The sequence below is a fragment of the Helianthus annuus genome, chromosome 16, assembly GCF_002127325.2.
Source record: "Helianthus annuus cultivar XRQ/B chromosome 16, HanXRQr2.0-SUNRISE, whole genome shotgun sequence".
Classification (NCBI taxonomy): Eukaryota; Viridiplantae; Streptophyta; class Magnoliopsida; order Asterales; family Asteraceae; genus Helianthus; species Helianthus annuus.
The window spans coordinates 117,861,162-117,877,952 of NC_035448.2; the positions used below are offsets into that span (position 1 = coordinate 117,861,162).

General features: G+C 39.1%; 1 long non-coding RNA gene across 1 annotated transcript; it reads left to right on the top strand.

Moving 5' to 3' along the window:
• The first annotated feature begins 6,305 nt into the window (after nucleotides 1-6,305).
• On the top strand, nucleotides 6,306-7,847 carry LOC118488095. Its single transcript, XR_004883692.1, has 3 exons — nucleotides 6,306-6,398; nucleotides 6,504-6,565; nucleotides 7,318-7,847. It is a non-coding gene; the product is annotated as an uncharacterized LOC118488095 (long non-coding RNA).
• Nucleotides 7,848-16,791: the final 8,944 nt, after the last annotated feature.

Below are 16,791 nucleotides of genomic sequence, written 5' to 3' on the forward strand. Positions count from 1 at the left end.
CCCCAAAAACTTACTTGTCGAATTTTCAAAGACTTTACAGATTAAGGATTGATTAACATTCTTAATGGGAAAATCTTTGTCTGAGTAAATTTTATCATCACCAACAAGAGTGTACAGCAAGTTCACACTCTCCGACTCATTCTTAGACGAGGACTCGATTGCAACGGTCTTAGCGGGTTCTGCAGGGGGATCACATAGAATGTGATTCTCGAGAGGTATGTCCTCATTTTTGGCTACCGCATCAGACTTTGCTGGGACAGTATCATCAGATTCATCATCAGAGGAATCAGCATCCTCAATCACAACTGGAGGATCTTGATTCTGTTCAGCACTTACAAATGTATCTGCTGACACATCTGAATCTGGGGATACTTCCTTTTGGTATCCGAGTCCTGCAGCAAACTCTTTCACATCTAGAGGCACAGATGGTTCAAAGAACACCCTGTCCTCTTCATCAGGCATGGCATCATAATTGTGTCTAACCGGTGGTGGACATTTCTTGTAGCCAATGCATGTGACATCCTTCTTTTCCTTCTGAACATCAATGATGTGATCCAACACATAGCTAGAGCTCAAATAACTGTCTAGCTTAAGCTGGATCGCATCGCTTTCTGTTTTCACACGAGCCATCTCTTTTTGCATAATCTCCAGGCGAGATATATACAAATTAATATCATTTTGTTTTCTTGAAACCATTTTTGTCAGTTCAGTTTTATCTTTCTTTAAGGTCTCAATTACTGACTTAAATTCTTTTTCATGGTTTTCATAAAACATGTTGGCTTCTGTGCATTTTGAGAGATCTACAGTCAACTTCTGATTGTGGATGAATGTCACATCATATTTCTCTTGCAAAGCCTCATGCTTGCGTTGCAAGTCACACCACTCAGCACTCAAGGAACTATGTTTGTCTTGCAAGTCAAACAAACTAGCTTGTAAAGCATCATGTTTGGCTTGCAACTCAGACATGTTTCCTTCTAAGTCAGCACACCTAGCATGCAATCTATCACATTCATCACAGTTAATAGCAGTGGGTTCATCGACACATACCTGACTTGATGAACCGTCGACATTAGCCATAAAGGCTGAATGGAGAGAAGACGAAGTATAAGCAGCTTGATCCACCAGAATAGATCTTCTTTGAGCTTCTGCTGCAGCTTCCTCCAAAAGTTCATCAATATCTGCATCGATTGTTGCATTTGATGTCTCACCCACATGATCATCACCAGAATTGGATGATTCTTCATCAACACTCCTGCTGTACCCAGACGAGTCTTCATCTTCAGACGATTCACCACCACTGGCAGAAGATTCTCCACCACTGGTGTGAACTAACTCCTTCACAATCTGAGCAAAACATGCTGTTCCATCGGGAGCATCACCACCCAACTGGATTGACCAGTCACAACCTTCATCTACCTATCTACCTGAACCGCAAGTGCCCGGTTGGTTTGGTTGTTGACAGGCACCAATGTACGCTCATTGTTTCTGTTCTGCTGGTTGCCTTGGTTTCTGAAGGGGTTTTGATTCCCGTGCTGGGCTGGCTTTGTACATTCCCTCTTAAAGTGACCTCGTTCACCACAGTTAAAGCACTTCACTGCCTGTTTATCGAACCCATACTTGGTGTCTCTCTTACTTTCCAAGCTGGTTCTGCCAGTACTTTCCATCCAATCCTTTGCTCTTCTCACAGCACTCGCAAAGGCCCACTTGATATCCATCAAGTCCATCTCTTCTTTATCAATCTGACGGTAGTCTTCTTGTGTCAGATTAATATTGCCAATCTGACCTTCTATCAACCCACAGTACGCGCTCACTACAGTGTTAAGCAGCTCCATGTGTTCCTTAGCTACTTCTACACTGACTTTAGAAAAGCTTGAAGTGTCGAGCTGTACAGTACTTGGCTTTGATTGTTGACCAGCAGATGATGTTCCTCCATAACATGCACGTTGTGTTTGAGCAGGAGGAGGAGGAGGAGGAGGTGGCTGTATTGGATTTCCATACATGTCTGTGGTGGGAGGTGGCTTAACAGGAACTTGCACCGGATTGCCATACATATCTGTACTTGTGACAAAAGCCGTCTGTAGTGGAGCATGTGGACCGGTTCTTGCAGACGAAGTACTGGACGTTCCATAATACATTTCTGGATTTTGTGGCAATGGAACTCTCTTCGCCTTCAATGTTTCCTCCTGATCCTTGTTTTCCAAAAGCTGCACAAAGTCGTTGATATTTGTAGTTTTCAACTCTCCGTTATGCTTCAGGATTTCCAAGAAACTGCTCCATTGGGGAGGCAAAGCATCAGCAAACTTCTTCACCACTTCTGCTTGAGTTGTCGCTACTCCAAAATTGCCCAACTCTGTAAGCAAATGATAGAACCGACTTGTCATGTCTCCCAAGGACTCCTTATCCATGCATGTGAAACAATCGAATTCTTTCTTGAGCAGATCATGACGCAATTGACGTGTTGCTTCATTCCCTACTCCCCTGGTTTTCAAACCGTCCCACAGCTTCTTCGTAGTCTTGAAGCTGACAAACTGATGATAGATGTCTTTGCTTAACGCCTGAGTGAGAATGGCGTAGGCTTTCTTCTCCAGATCATATATTTTCTTTTGATCCTCTGGAAGGTCGGCAAAACTAGCAGTTGATGAAGCGGCGACTTCGATAGCTTGATCAAAATCTGTGGTGAAACGTATCCACAGCTCTGTATTTTGACCCAGAACATATGTACGGAATCTATCAGCCCAACCCGAATACTCGTTTAAATGCATCAGCTTTGGAGGTCGATTCAAACTTCCAGTTTCGCTTTCGCTCAGTAGAATACTTTGAATACTTGGAGTTTGATTCGAGACTAACGCCCACTGATTGGCTTGAGAAGATGTCGACACTGGAGACTCGGCCCATGAAGGGGATAGACTTGTACTTGTGTACTTTCCACTATCGGGAGCCGGTGTACCCCACCATGAGGGAGTGAAACCAGAACTGGTATATTTACCACTGTCTGGGGCCGGATTCCACCAATTTGGATTCATGATTGATAAGCAAAATAAATGCTAAGTTAATATTCCGAAAGATCACACACAGCCGAAGGATCCTGTTCGAAAGATCTAAAATCACATAAACTTGTTAACAATAAGCAGACCACAATCGAAAGATCAAATCTTGTTCAACAGTGCTCGAAAGATCACTGTTGAATCTCGAACAATGATTTCGAAAGATTCACAAACTCGAAGGATTCACTATTTGAAAGATCCCTATCTTTCGAGTATATATCCTTATCTTTCGTATAGCAGTCTTTCGAATAGATTCCCTGATCAAAAGATATGTTTCGGACTCCGAAGGATGGGTCGAAAGATGATGATCTATCGAGCCTTCCTTGATCGAAAGATGGTCTTTCGATGTCGAAAGATATCTTTCGAGCGACTCTGACACACTGACACTGATGTGACAGGTTGGTGAAAAGGTGATGGGTTGGTAAGTCAACTTTCGGCAGAAAGGATATGGTCAGATGTACTTTCCCACCAACTTTGAAAATTTTACCCAAAATGGACACCCCTTATCCAGAACCAGTCACCGGAATACTGACCGGAGATATGGCCGGAAATTACCAAGTCACTTAAAAACAAGTTTTCAAGTTACCCAACCCAACCTAGAACACTCCCGAAGGTTTAGAACTCGTTTTTCAGTTTTAAGATGTAAGAAAAACCACCAAAACGGGTGCTAAACCTAGTGTCCAAACACACCAAGAACTTGAACAAAACCCGGTTTTAAACAAGGTAAAGAGCCTTAGCTCTGATACCACTTGTAGGTCCCTTCTCAGAGGATGACGAACCTAAACCTTGTTATACTAACCCACTAGCGAGTGCAGAATCCAAGCTAGCAAGCAAACCGGGATGAGACAAGTATAAACACAAACACACAAGGTTCACCGATTAACACCACTTGTATTAATACGTATGAAAGGTTTCGGTTACAAGCTCAATGTTCACAAAAGTGCTTTGCAAACTCTCTAGTGTGTGTGTGTGTTTTCGGACAGAATGCTCTCAAGAACTCTTTCTATCTTTCTGTCTGTGTACATCTGCCTTCTAACATACACTGCATGGGTATATATATACCCAGCCCAACATGTCTGGTCGAAGGATCAGATAGATGATCGAAGGATCATCTATCGATGACAAAGTGTTCGAAGGATTCACATATACTTCGAAGGATGGCATATCCTTCGAAGTCCAACATCATCCTTCGTAACATATCTTTCGAGGTCATCGAAGGATAGAATCAATCCTTCGATGGACCAACCTTCGACACAGAACAATACAACTAATTTACTAACTGTTGGCCAAGTCAAACCAGGAGGACGGTTGACTTGGTCAACTTACAGGACTGACAAGGACACCGTTTACATCGAGACCGAATACAGACAAAGTACAGACACAAGTGCACCAACACTTTCTATCTGTGAAGTTTGGTGATCTTGCTACCAAAATTAGAATGTCATATAAGTTATCTATGCTTATATTTTTTCAACAATTAAGCAGACGTATCTTGTCCAAACAACCGTCCACAACCCTAATTGGTGATGGTCTTTAAAAATGTTAAAGGAAAAGAGGCGACGGATCTCAGGGTAAACCCTCAATCTCGTTTGCTGTTATTGTTGTTACGAGATTTCCATTTTGGTATTATCATAAGCTTTCCATTTTCTTACTTGTATTTGGTTCAATCATGCAGGGAACTGAAAAAGGTACATGTTAACTAATCATAACATGTTGATTTCTCAAAGCGTTAATGGTTTTTGAAAATAGCTAGTTAGATAATTTTTTGTAGAAATTTTGTAATGTAAATTAATGGTTATTGTTTCATTTTCGTGTTCAATTTGATTAGTAACAACCTCCACCCAATTATGTTTTGTTCCGTTTTTGGCAAATTTTTCACAAAGGCTCCGGCATAGGCATTAGCGGCGATCAATGTTGCCACTATTGAACATTCGCCGCATGTAATAGTGGTGACATCATTAACGGCCACATATGTCGCCAACATTGCTCTAAATCCGAGTAGTGACATGCACAATCGTAAATACTTATTTCTCTTTTGGTTATTTAATCAGTTGTGTCTTTTCTAGACCTCTTTAATTCCCATGGTCGACAACCCTTATCGGTAAGCTTCATTGCCAGTGTTATATTATAGGAAACATACAACGCACTGGCGATGGGATCTCAGGCAAAGCTTTCTTTAATTCTTGTTTCTTTGCTTCTATTTTCATTATCTTTTTTCAGTGTTATAGTAACTCGGTTTTGGCTTTAGCTTAAGCTTCCAAGATTTGGGTATGGAATGTATTGTGCTCTCCCAATATATTCTTTCTTATGTGAGGTGGCATCACCTTTCTATTAAAATCAGAATGCATATAAGTTATCCGGACTTATATATATTAATGAACATCCACAAATTTAAGGGGTAAGTGATGAACAAGACTAAAACAAAATGTAAAATGGAGGGGGTAGAGTAGTAAATTTCACACCTTACCCATACCCACGCACAACCATAAAAACCTAGTTGGGTTGAGATCCTGTACAAACAGTGCTAATTATAAGAACCGTAAGAACATATCTGAACCATTGATAATTAAAATCAAGGGTTGATATTGATTATAAATAAAACCCTTATAATTAAAAATTACTACTAACAAATTATGGGTAATTTTGTAAAATTGCTAGTCATTTGACCATTTTCCATTAAATACAAATTCCACCAAGGTTTTTTAAACTAAAATAACTTTTATATACTTCATTATTTAAAAAAAATATATATACCGTAAAATCAAGTATTTTTTTATCTTTAATATGAGTACCATATTGGTATACCTTTTTTGTATTTATAAAAGTGATTTTTAAAAAAGTTAACAAAAGGTGTTTTATAATTGTGCTGATAACGTGCTGATTATGTGTTAATTACAAAATAATACAAACAAACATCAAAAGTAGATATAATCAGCACATCAGGTGTGCTGATAATGGAGAACGATTGAGGATGTTGTGCTAATGTCGTTTATGTTGATAATGAGGAACGATTGAGGACGATGTGCTGATAATGAAGAACAATTAAGGATGTTATGCGAATTATATAGTGTTGTGCTGATTATATTTTTTGTAATTATTTTTAATTAGTTATAAATAAATATGGTCAAAAGGTCTAAATTACCCCTAAACTAATTTTTTATTAATGGACACTTGTCAATTATGTGTTAGTTCTTACGGTTCTTACAAACTTAAGTGTTTGTATTTGATCCCATTCCAAACCTAGTTTTCAACAATTCGACAGACGTATCTTTTTCAGCCAGTGCCGCCGTACACAACCCTAGCTGGTAATGATCATTAACAATGTTAGAGGAAAAGAGGCGACGTGATCTCAGGGTAAACCTTCAATCTTGTTTTCTATTATTATTGTGACGAGATTTCCAGTTCTGTTTTTTTCATAAGCTTTTGGTTTTCTTACTTGTATTCGGTTTAATCATGCAGGGAACTGAAGAACGTACATGTTACTCGATCATAACATGTTGAGAATTCATAGGTTATAACAGGTATCAGGTGCAATCTGACTGCACATGGTAACTTTAAACTCTACATTTCTGAAATTTCAGTTCAACTACCTTTTAGATCTGTTGCAAATGACTATAGATTTTGTTGAGATGTTGATCTTCCTTCTGCTTTTTTGTGGTGCTTAATTTAATCCAAACAGAGCACATTAGAGATCATTTTGTTTTCAGTAATATTATAGGTTTTACTTGTTTTTCTCTGCTGCTTTTAGAGTTTCGATTAATCACCTTTGCCGTCCATTTAAGATCTTCACCACCATTTCACAGTAGAATATATGTTAGCTTCTGTAGATGGTTGGTTTCTCTTGCGTGAATGCAGTGTTGGTTTTCTATGTTTGAATCCATATATAGTTAAGTCGAAAGGGCTTGATTTTCCGGCGGGATTTTAGTTGATTGTTGAATACAACAGTGATTGATTTTCTAAAGATATGAAGATAGTTTGATAATTTTTGTATTGATTTTCTAAAGAAATGAGGATAGTTAGATAATCTTTATAAGTAAATCAGCAGTGTCAAAATATTTCATATCATGTCATAAGCAAATCAGTTGTCCTTAAAATAGTACATAAACATGATTAACCACTCTCTAGTTCATAGGTTTAACTCTAATACTGGTCTCTTATTTCATGTTTCCAATGCATTACCTGTATTTTAATTGAATGTAGATCTAACCAGTATTATGTCCAGCTATGCGTGTACGAAAAATTTGGTGCTTTATATATCTTTCTGTGTGTACAGGGGATATTCAACCTTTGCAATCATAAACCTTTGTTCAAGGTATCATGAGGCTGTGAAATGCTTGAAAGTCTTCCTGGGAAAGATTCTTGGAAAGCAAGCATGGGATACTTGATCCGCAAGACACAGTCTCCAGATTGCCTGAAAATGTACTTCAACATATCATGTCTTTTCTTCCGCCGTTAGACAAAGATAATGTTCGTTTTCTATCGAGAGAATGGCGCCGACGAAATGCGCAAAACCAAACAGTGCTCTGGCTGACTAAGCAGCGGTTAAACGAGTTGGAATTTCCAAAGGTTTTGAATGATGAGTTCCACTCAGTAGATGATTAAATGCCTGGGGATGAGAAACCTGAAGCTTGTGAATTTTAAGCTATTAATTGTTCACTTGAACCGCTGTGGAAGCTTGAAGAATTTGTACCTCAACACACCAAATCTTAAAACTTTATACTTCCATGGACCGCGTGGCAAACCATGCACGATTGAGCTTATTAATTGCAAAAAGTTAATGAATTTGCATTTAGTTGGGGTTGCTATGAACACTACGATGTTCGTAAACTGCAACGAAAGTTTTCCGCTTCTTCAGATGTTGACACTTGCTGGCTGTGCTATGAGTGGATGTATTAACATCTCAAGTAATTCTCTCCACGAGTTATGGTTTATTGGATTCAATAAGCCCATGGGTCTCACCATTGATGCCCCAAACGTATCATCTTTTAAGTACAATGGCATAGCTCCTTATCAAAACGTCAACTTACCCCGTGTTGCTATAGCTTATGTTGAGCTATATCCTAATCTGAACCAAAAGCGTGAATGTGATTTTAGAATGTGGCCCAATCAGTTATAATTCAAGATTCTAAAAGAAAAGATTGGGCATTTGATTTTAGAATGTGGCCCAATAAGTAGTACAATTTCCCGATATGAACATAGGGTTTTTTTAAGTTAGCGATTTATGTGTTGGTGTAGGGTGTGATGCAGCTGATGGGTTTTTAAGTGATTGGTGGAGGGTATTCTGGGACCATTATACTTCAAAGACACATGCTGATTCTAATGCTGGTCAGGATATATCCCGGAATCCTCTGCGCAGGTGATCATTAATGGTAATCGAGTTGATCTCTGCGCTTGTGTGCTTGTAGATTAATGTATATTGTATGTAATTGTGCATATGTTATGTAGGCTCAAGCAGATTTTCAGGGCCTGTCTCAAGCCCAGGCCCAGACTGAGATTCTGGCTCATGTGTGGACTTTAGACAACAATGGGATGTTAGGTTTGGATCCTTATGATGGTACATTGGGACCAATATGGTACAAGAATACTATGCTAACAATGTGAACATGCTGAGTGAGCCTATGCTGACTTCTACATGGAATGATGATCAGTTTGCTGGAAAAGGAGGTCCCTGAAGGTCTAATCACAGGTGGCAGTAGAAAACAAAGTCAATGGTGGCTTTTACTGACACTAGTTTGCTGGAAAAAGGAGCTCCCTGAAGGTCTAATCACTCTTGAAGATAATCCTTTCTTCTATCTCAATATGGTGTAATTGGTTCTTGTCATTCAAAACTAGAAACAAGTGTAGACGGTGTTTGTTTTTACCGCGAATACAATTGGCAAACTTAAATTTTCACCTCCTTAAAGCACTACTAGAAAACAGCCAGATTTACGACAAGCATATTTGTAGCAAATCTGTGGAAAATTGGCCTTAGCTACATATTTGCGACAAAACAATTTCATGTGAAAAATACTTGTCGGAAAGTATGATTGCAACAAAACTACCACAAAATTTGCTACAACTTTCCGACAAATTACAACCATCGCAAGATTTTTCACAAAATTCTGACAATTTTTTTTAAAGCCTTTTCCACCATTTTCGACAAATTTGTCACAAATCCCACTTTTAACATACTTTATAATAATTTAAGAAAACAATTAATTAAAAAAACATTTTCAACAAACTTCCTACATATTCTAAAAACTGTTTAGACAAATTTCCTACCAATTTTAGATTTTTTTGCGACACGGTACCTACAAATTTCCTACAGAAATAAAGTTACCAGATTCCGACAAATTTGCGACATTTTTTTTAATATAATCAGATTTTTTTTTTTTTTTTTTTGCAAAAAATTGCAGAAAAATTTTAGAAAATAGAAAAAACCTGTACACAATATTTAAATATGAATACCAAAAATCCTAATGAAAAGTGCGTTTAATATTACAAAATTAATACAATCTTAACGTTTCAAAATGTAATACAAAACAAAAGTTAATATGAAAACGCGCTTTTGTAATAATAACCAAAAATTTCTAATGAAAAGCGTGTTTTCATATTACAAAACTAATATGATCTTAAAATTTCAAAATGTAACACAAACCGAAAGTTAATATGTGTTGGTGCACTTGTGTCTGTACTTTGTCTGTATTCGGTCTCGATGTAAAACGATGTCTAAGTTAGCCTTGTAAGTTTGACCAAGTCAACTATCCTCCTAGTTTGACTTGGCCAAACAGTTAGTTTATGAATGTAACATGTCTAGTTCGAAGGATGTCTCATCGAAGGATAGTTTAGATCCTTCGATGAGCTCGGAAGTTGAACCTTCGATGGATAGACCTCGATAGATCACCCTTCGAGGTCACTGTGAACCCTTCGATGGAAGTATGATCGAAAGATGATCGTTCGATCAGTATTCCTGATCCTTCGACAGGTTCAACATCGATAGATGTCAGACATCTATCGGATCCTTCGGACAGACTTGCTGTGTTCGGATATATATACCCATGCAGTGTGTTCTTTTCAGTACAGACAAAGACATATGCACACAGACAGAAAGATAGACTCGAGAGATAGAGAGAGTTTTCTGTCAAGAACACACACACACATTAGAGAGTTTGCAATACTGATTTGTAAACATTGTGCATGTAACCGGAACCTTCATTCGCATTAATACAAGTGGTGTTAATCGGAGAACCTTGTGTGTTTTGTGTTTATACTTGTCTCAACTCGGTTGCACTCTAGCTTGGATTCCGCACTCGCTAGTGTGTTATTATAACAAGGTTAAGGTTTAACCTCATCCTCCACGAGGGACCTACAAGTGGTATCAGAGCCGTGGCTCTTTACCTTGTTAAAAAACCGGGTTTTTGTTCAAGTTTTGGTGTGTTTGGACACTTGGTTTAGCTCCCGTTTTTAGTGGTTTTCTTGTATTTCTTGGCATAAAAACGTGTTCTAAACCAACCGGGAGTGTTTAAAAGCGGGTTGGGTAACTTACAACTTGGTTTTACGAAATTTGGTGATTTCCGGCCAAATTCCGGTGTGTTCCGGTGACTGGACTTTCTGGATAAGGTTTGCCATTTTGGGCATATTCTATTTGAAAATCAAAGTTGGTGAAAAGTTGAGGTCAGAACATCCTTTCTGCCGAAAGTTGGTTCACCAACCAATCATCTTTCTCACCAACCTGTCACCTTTTCGTCAGTTGTGTCAGAAGCGATCGAAGGATATCTTTCGATATCGAACGATCATCATTCGATCAAGGAAGGCTCGATAGATAATCATCTTTCGACCCATCCTTCGGAGTTGGTAACTTAACCTTTGATACAGGGAATCTAGTTCGAAGGATAGTTATACGAAAGATAAGGATCATTTCATTGTGAATCTTTCGAGATTAGTGTTCGAAAGATAAGGATCTTTCATTGTGAATCTTTCGTGATCAGTGTTCGAAAGATAAGGATCTTTCATTGTGAATCTTTCATGATCTTTATTCGAAAGATAAGGATCTTTCAAATTGTGAATCTTTCGAAGTCTTTGTTCGAAACTCAACAGTGATCTTTCGAACACTGTTGATCCTTCGAACAAGTCTTGATCTTTCGAACAAGTCAGTATCTTTCAATTCGTGTCTGTTTGAACTTTAACAGTTTGTGTTTGTGTAGGTCTTCTATTTATATTTCATCAAAATGGGTTGTACAAGTCCTTGGGACTGGAGCATTGACTCACAATCTAGTCAAGAGCTAACCTCTGCTGCAGCTTGGGCGAAAAGTATGTTTCCACCGCCATCAATCAGTCCAAGTCAATGGGCATTGGTATCCAATCAGAGTCAAAGCATTCAAAACCTTTTGATTAGTGAAAGCGAAACGGGCAGCAACAATCGTCCACCAAAGTTGAATCATATGAACGACTTTCCATCATGGAAAAACCGCTTTCACACGTATGTTCAAGGGCAAAGCACCGATCTTTGGACGTGTTTCATCAATGCATTCAATGCTAATCTTGATGTTGCGGCGTCCACTTCAGAAGGTTATGCTAACATGCTCGAAAATGACAAGAAGGCTTATGAATTGGAGAAAAAGGCCTTTGCTACACTTACACAAGCACTCAACAAAGATATCTATCATCAGTTCTCCTACTGCAAGACCACGAAAACATTATGGGATGCCTTAGTTGCTAGAGGAGAAGGCAATGCAGCTACTCGAAAGTCTCGTCATGATTTGTTGAAGAAAGAGTTTGAATCGTTTCAGTTTTTGGAGAACGAAACTCTAAATGATACGACAACACGGTTCTATCATTTGATTAGTGAAATGTGTGCTTATGGGGTTGTATCTACTCAACAAGACATGGTAAATAGGTTTGCTGACGCCTTACCTCCAAAGTGGAGTTCTTTTATTGAGTTGTTGAAGCATACTGGAACTCTAGACACGGTTAACATCTATGAGTTCATTCAGAAGCTGGAACATAAAAATGATGAAGAAATCAGGAAAGCAAAGCGTGCTCCCGCTCCTCAGAATACAGAAATGTACCTTCCAGGCTTCGATGCTTTGGCAAGATCTGCTGCAGCTCAGCAACCTAAACTGCAAACTGCATTTGTGTCCAACACAAGTTCTCTTCCGTTTCCTCAATCAACTGCTGCTCCGGCTTTTGATCCGAGGTCATACATTCCTGTCCCAACACAGCCACAAGTCCAACCACCACAACAACAACAGCAGGCTCATTATACAAACAATCCTCAACCTCAAAACCCTAACACAATCCGAGTCGATAATTCAAACCTTTCACACCTCAGCATTGAAGTTGCTAAGGAGCATATGGAAATTATCAATATAATGGTCAGTGCTTACTGTGGTTTGGTAGCAGGTCAGCTTGGAAACATCAACATGACCAATGAAGATTATCAACAGATCGACAAGGAAGAAATGGAGTTGATGGATATCAAATGGGCTTTTGCTAGTGCAGTTAGAAGGGCAAAAGATTTCATGGCTCGAACTGGAAGAACTTCGTTGGAAGGAAAGAACGATACGAAGTATGGGTTTGATATCAACGCCGTTACATGCTTCAACTGTGGTAATAAAGGGCACTTCAAACGTGAGTGCACTCTACCAACAAAACATGGCAATCACAACCCTTTCAGAAACCAGACGAGTACTACAAATGTGAATGCCCAGCAAGAAAACCGTGAGAGGAGGATTGTGGCAGTTAATAACAATCAGGGCCAGTCTGGAACTTCAAATCCCAATCGGGCTTTGGCTGTTCAAGCTGATGAGGGATGTGACTGGTCTGTGCAGTTTGGTGAAGGTGATCAAGGAGGTGGAACAGCTTGTTATGCAAAGATCATCAAGCATGTTCATAAAGAAGAGCCCTCTGAAAGTGATGACAGTTCTGGTTATTCGGGTAGTTCTGATGAAGAAGGCTCTGTTTCTGGGGATAATCAATCAGAGTCTGATGTGAAGGAGGAAGCAGGTTCTGGTGTTGAGGATTTATTGAATGAAGCTGATGATCTTATATGTCAGAAATCAATTCTGATCAAGAAGGCTGCTACTGCATCCAGGGAAATGGAAAAGTTCTTTTCTGAAGACGGATCTTTTTCTTTTCAAACTGCTTTTATGACAAATGTGTCATCCTCTTCGAGTCAGGTAAATTCTGAACCTCCTGCTCCTAATGTTTGTGAATCATGTGCTGAAATGAAGCTTGAACTAGAAAAGCTTCATAGTCATAATCAAAATTTGGTTATTGAACTTTCCAAATGCAAAGAGGCAAATATGGCTTTAACTCGGAACGAAAAAGATTTTAAATCAGTAATTGAAACATTAAAGAAAAATGTGTCCGAAGTGAACAAAGTAGTTTACCACAAGCAAGTAAGTATAAATGAATACATTAACATTGTGGAAGAAACTAAGAAGCAATTAGCCATTACCCAATGCGAGCATGATGCGATTAAACAAAAATTGGAAAGTTATTCTAACTCCCAATTTGTGCTTGATCACATCATCGATGTTCAACAACCGAAGGGAAATCAGAAAGGCATAGGGTATAAGAAATGTCCGCCCCCGTTGATGAACAATTATACCAAGATGCCTGATGAGGAGGAAATGCCTCGGTATGAACCCAGTGTGCCTCTTGATGTTGAGGAATTTGCTGCTGGCCTAGGGTTCAAACCGGACAATTCTTCAGACACATCCTCTAAGGAACAAGAAACTTCTTCATCCATGAAGCAAAGTCCTCCAATTATCGAGGACTATGAGACATCGGATGATGAATCAGAAGTGGATGTAAATGATCAGAATAAATCACTTAACAAGATGAAAGGAGTAGTTATTCCACGAGAGAATCACATTCTTTGTGATCCTGATACTCCTGATGTCTCATCTGTTAAGAACCAAGTGATTGATTCTGTCAAAGTTGATAAGACATGTGTGTCTACTGTTAAAAACAGTAATGTGTTGTATACATTGGTTGGAGATAATAAAATCTACTCAGATCACGTTTTCCCAATTAAAAATGTAAATCAATCTTTGATTGACAAAGTCTTTGAAGACAACACAAACAAATTTTTGGGAAAAACACTTCCGGGAATTGTTGTAACACAATGTGATCCAATTCCTAAGGCTGAGATTAGAAAACAGTTTGGTGATCAAAAATCTTCAACCACTCAACAACCTAGTGCTTCTAATGGTAAACAACCAGTCAAACGAGCTCAAAAGCATAAAGTCTCTCAGATGAAGTCTGAAACAAAAGGAGCTCGATTTCAAAAGAAAGCAAAAGATGTCAAGTTCGTGTCATCCAAGGGTACTGATAAGATTGAAACTTTTGAGAACAAATCTAACGCTGATTTTGTAAAACAAGTCACAATCTTAAAACGTAACAGTGATAACAATTACACTCAACGCACAAATGGGTGTGATGAAAATGCTAGTACCTCGGGTTCCACGAGTTCGACATCTTGTGGTCAATCAAGTTCTCCTAAATTTGTTGAAAGGAGAACATGTTTTAAATGTGGAGAAATTGGGCACATCATCAAAAACTGCCCAAATGCTCCAAAGAATAAATTTGTTGAGAAAGCTCCACCTGAAACAGTTCATCCTCAACGTCGGTCAGTTTCACCTAAACATGATAAACGAACTGTAAAAGAACAAGAAACTAAACAACGACGTAAGAACATGAAAACTGTTGAAAAAGCTTTAAAATCTGAGGTTAAAACAGTTCAAAGGGAACCAAGTGTGTCACAACCTGTAAAACCAGAATCTTCAAAAACTGGTAGGCAAAAACGAACTTGGTTACCTAAGGCGGGTGACAATTCAAGGGGAGCAGTTGTTCTTGAAAACCATCAAGAGATTGATATCACGTTTCGTGATGCTCAGGGACGACCCAAGACCACTAAGGCTTGGGTCCCCATTCTCAACTGATGTTTTTAAATGACATGTGCAGGATGTTCTAGGAGGAACTATTAACAGTCACTGGATTGTTGATAGTGGAGCATCCAGGCACATGACTGGCGACTTACGGCTCCTATACGACGTGAGAAACATTAGAGGAGGGTATGTTGCATTTGCGGGAGACAAAGGCGGATTCATCACTGGAGAGGGAAGTATCTCCAATGGCATCGTGTGCTTTGATAAGATCAATTATGTTAAGCAAATTGATCATAATCTTCTCAGTGTGTCGCAAATCTGCGATAAAAAATTCACCGTGCATTTTGATGATGCCGGCTGCTATGTGCTGAAACCTGCATTCAAAATTCCACAAGAATGGATTCTCTTATCGGCTCCGAGAGTTAATGATCTTTATATTCTCGACATGAGCCAAGCGATTACAACATCTGCACAAGTCACTTGCTTTGTCTCAAAAGCAACGGAAAAGGAGTCTATATCTTGGCACAGAAGAATGGGACACATTCACTTGAGAAAGATGAACCATTTGGTGAAAAATAATCTTGTGAATGGTGTGCCTGTGAGAAGTTTTCATTTACAAGATATCTGTGTCTCGTGCCAAAAAGGGAAGCAAACAAAGAAGTCTCACCCTTTGAAGAAAATCAACACTGTCAGCATGCCTCTCGAACGTCTTCATATGGATCTTTTTGGACCTATGAAGCACAAGACAACATTCGGAGATGCTTATTGTCTAGTTGTTACCGATGATTATTCTAGATTTTCTTGGGTATCCTTCATGGCACACAAGAGTCAAACTCCTGGCATCCTCAAGGATCTTCTTACAATGTTGGAGAATCTCTATTCGTTGAAAGTGAAGAGGATCCGAAGCGACAATGGAACCGAATTCAAGAATCAAGTTATGGATGAGTTTTGTACTTCTAAAGGCATTCTTCATGAGTACAGTTCTCGTTATACTCCACAACAAAATGGTGTCGCGGAGAGGAAGAATCGGACGATTATAGAAACTGCAAGAACAATGTTAGTAGAGTCGGAACTCCCTATTCAATTCTGGGGGGAGACTGTATCGGCTGCATGCTACACGTTAAATAGAGTTCTTACAGTAAAGAGACATGGCAAAACTTGTTTCGAACTCCTTCAGAAAAGGAAACCGGATCTTTCTTACCTAGAACCGTTTGGTGCTCCATGTACTATGATTGAGCCGGATGGAAAGTTTGGAGCAAGAGCTATCGAGGGTTTCTTCCTTGGATATGCTACTCCAAATATTCGTGTTTGGAATCTGGCTACCAAAAAGATTGAGCTATGGAGTGAAGTGAGGGTTCAAAGGTACACGAGTCCTGTTAGGGCTCCGGGTGATCCGTGGATGTTCGATTATGATGGGCTATTTGACTCCTTCAATCTGCCAACCTTTGACGAAGAGTCAGCAGCGGCTAGGATGTTGTTGGAAAGTGACAACGCTGCTATCTCGCCTTTGGTTAGACCTATTGTTGTTGACCCACAAGCTTCTTCGTCTGTCAACAATATGGTTCAAAATGAGGTTTATGAAGATGCTGCTGATTATAATGAATCTTCTGAAGATGATGAATATCATGATGCAGCTGAAGGATCTTCGGCTCCAGTTGCTCCTGTTCAAGGTGCCTCTGTTGATACACCTCATATGCAGAATGTAGACACTGCTGAAGGGAATGCATCCACTTCTACACACATTCCTGGTGTGGAGTTGGTTGTTGATCTTTTATCTTAACAATTTGGGTATCAATGCACGTGTGCCAGAAAATCCTGAAATGAGGATTCATGATACCCACCCCCAGCAGAATATTATAGGAGATGTCCATCGC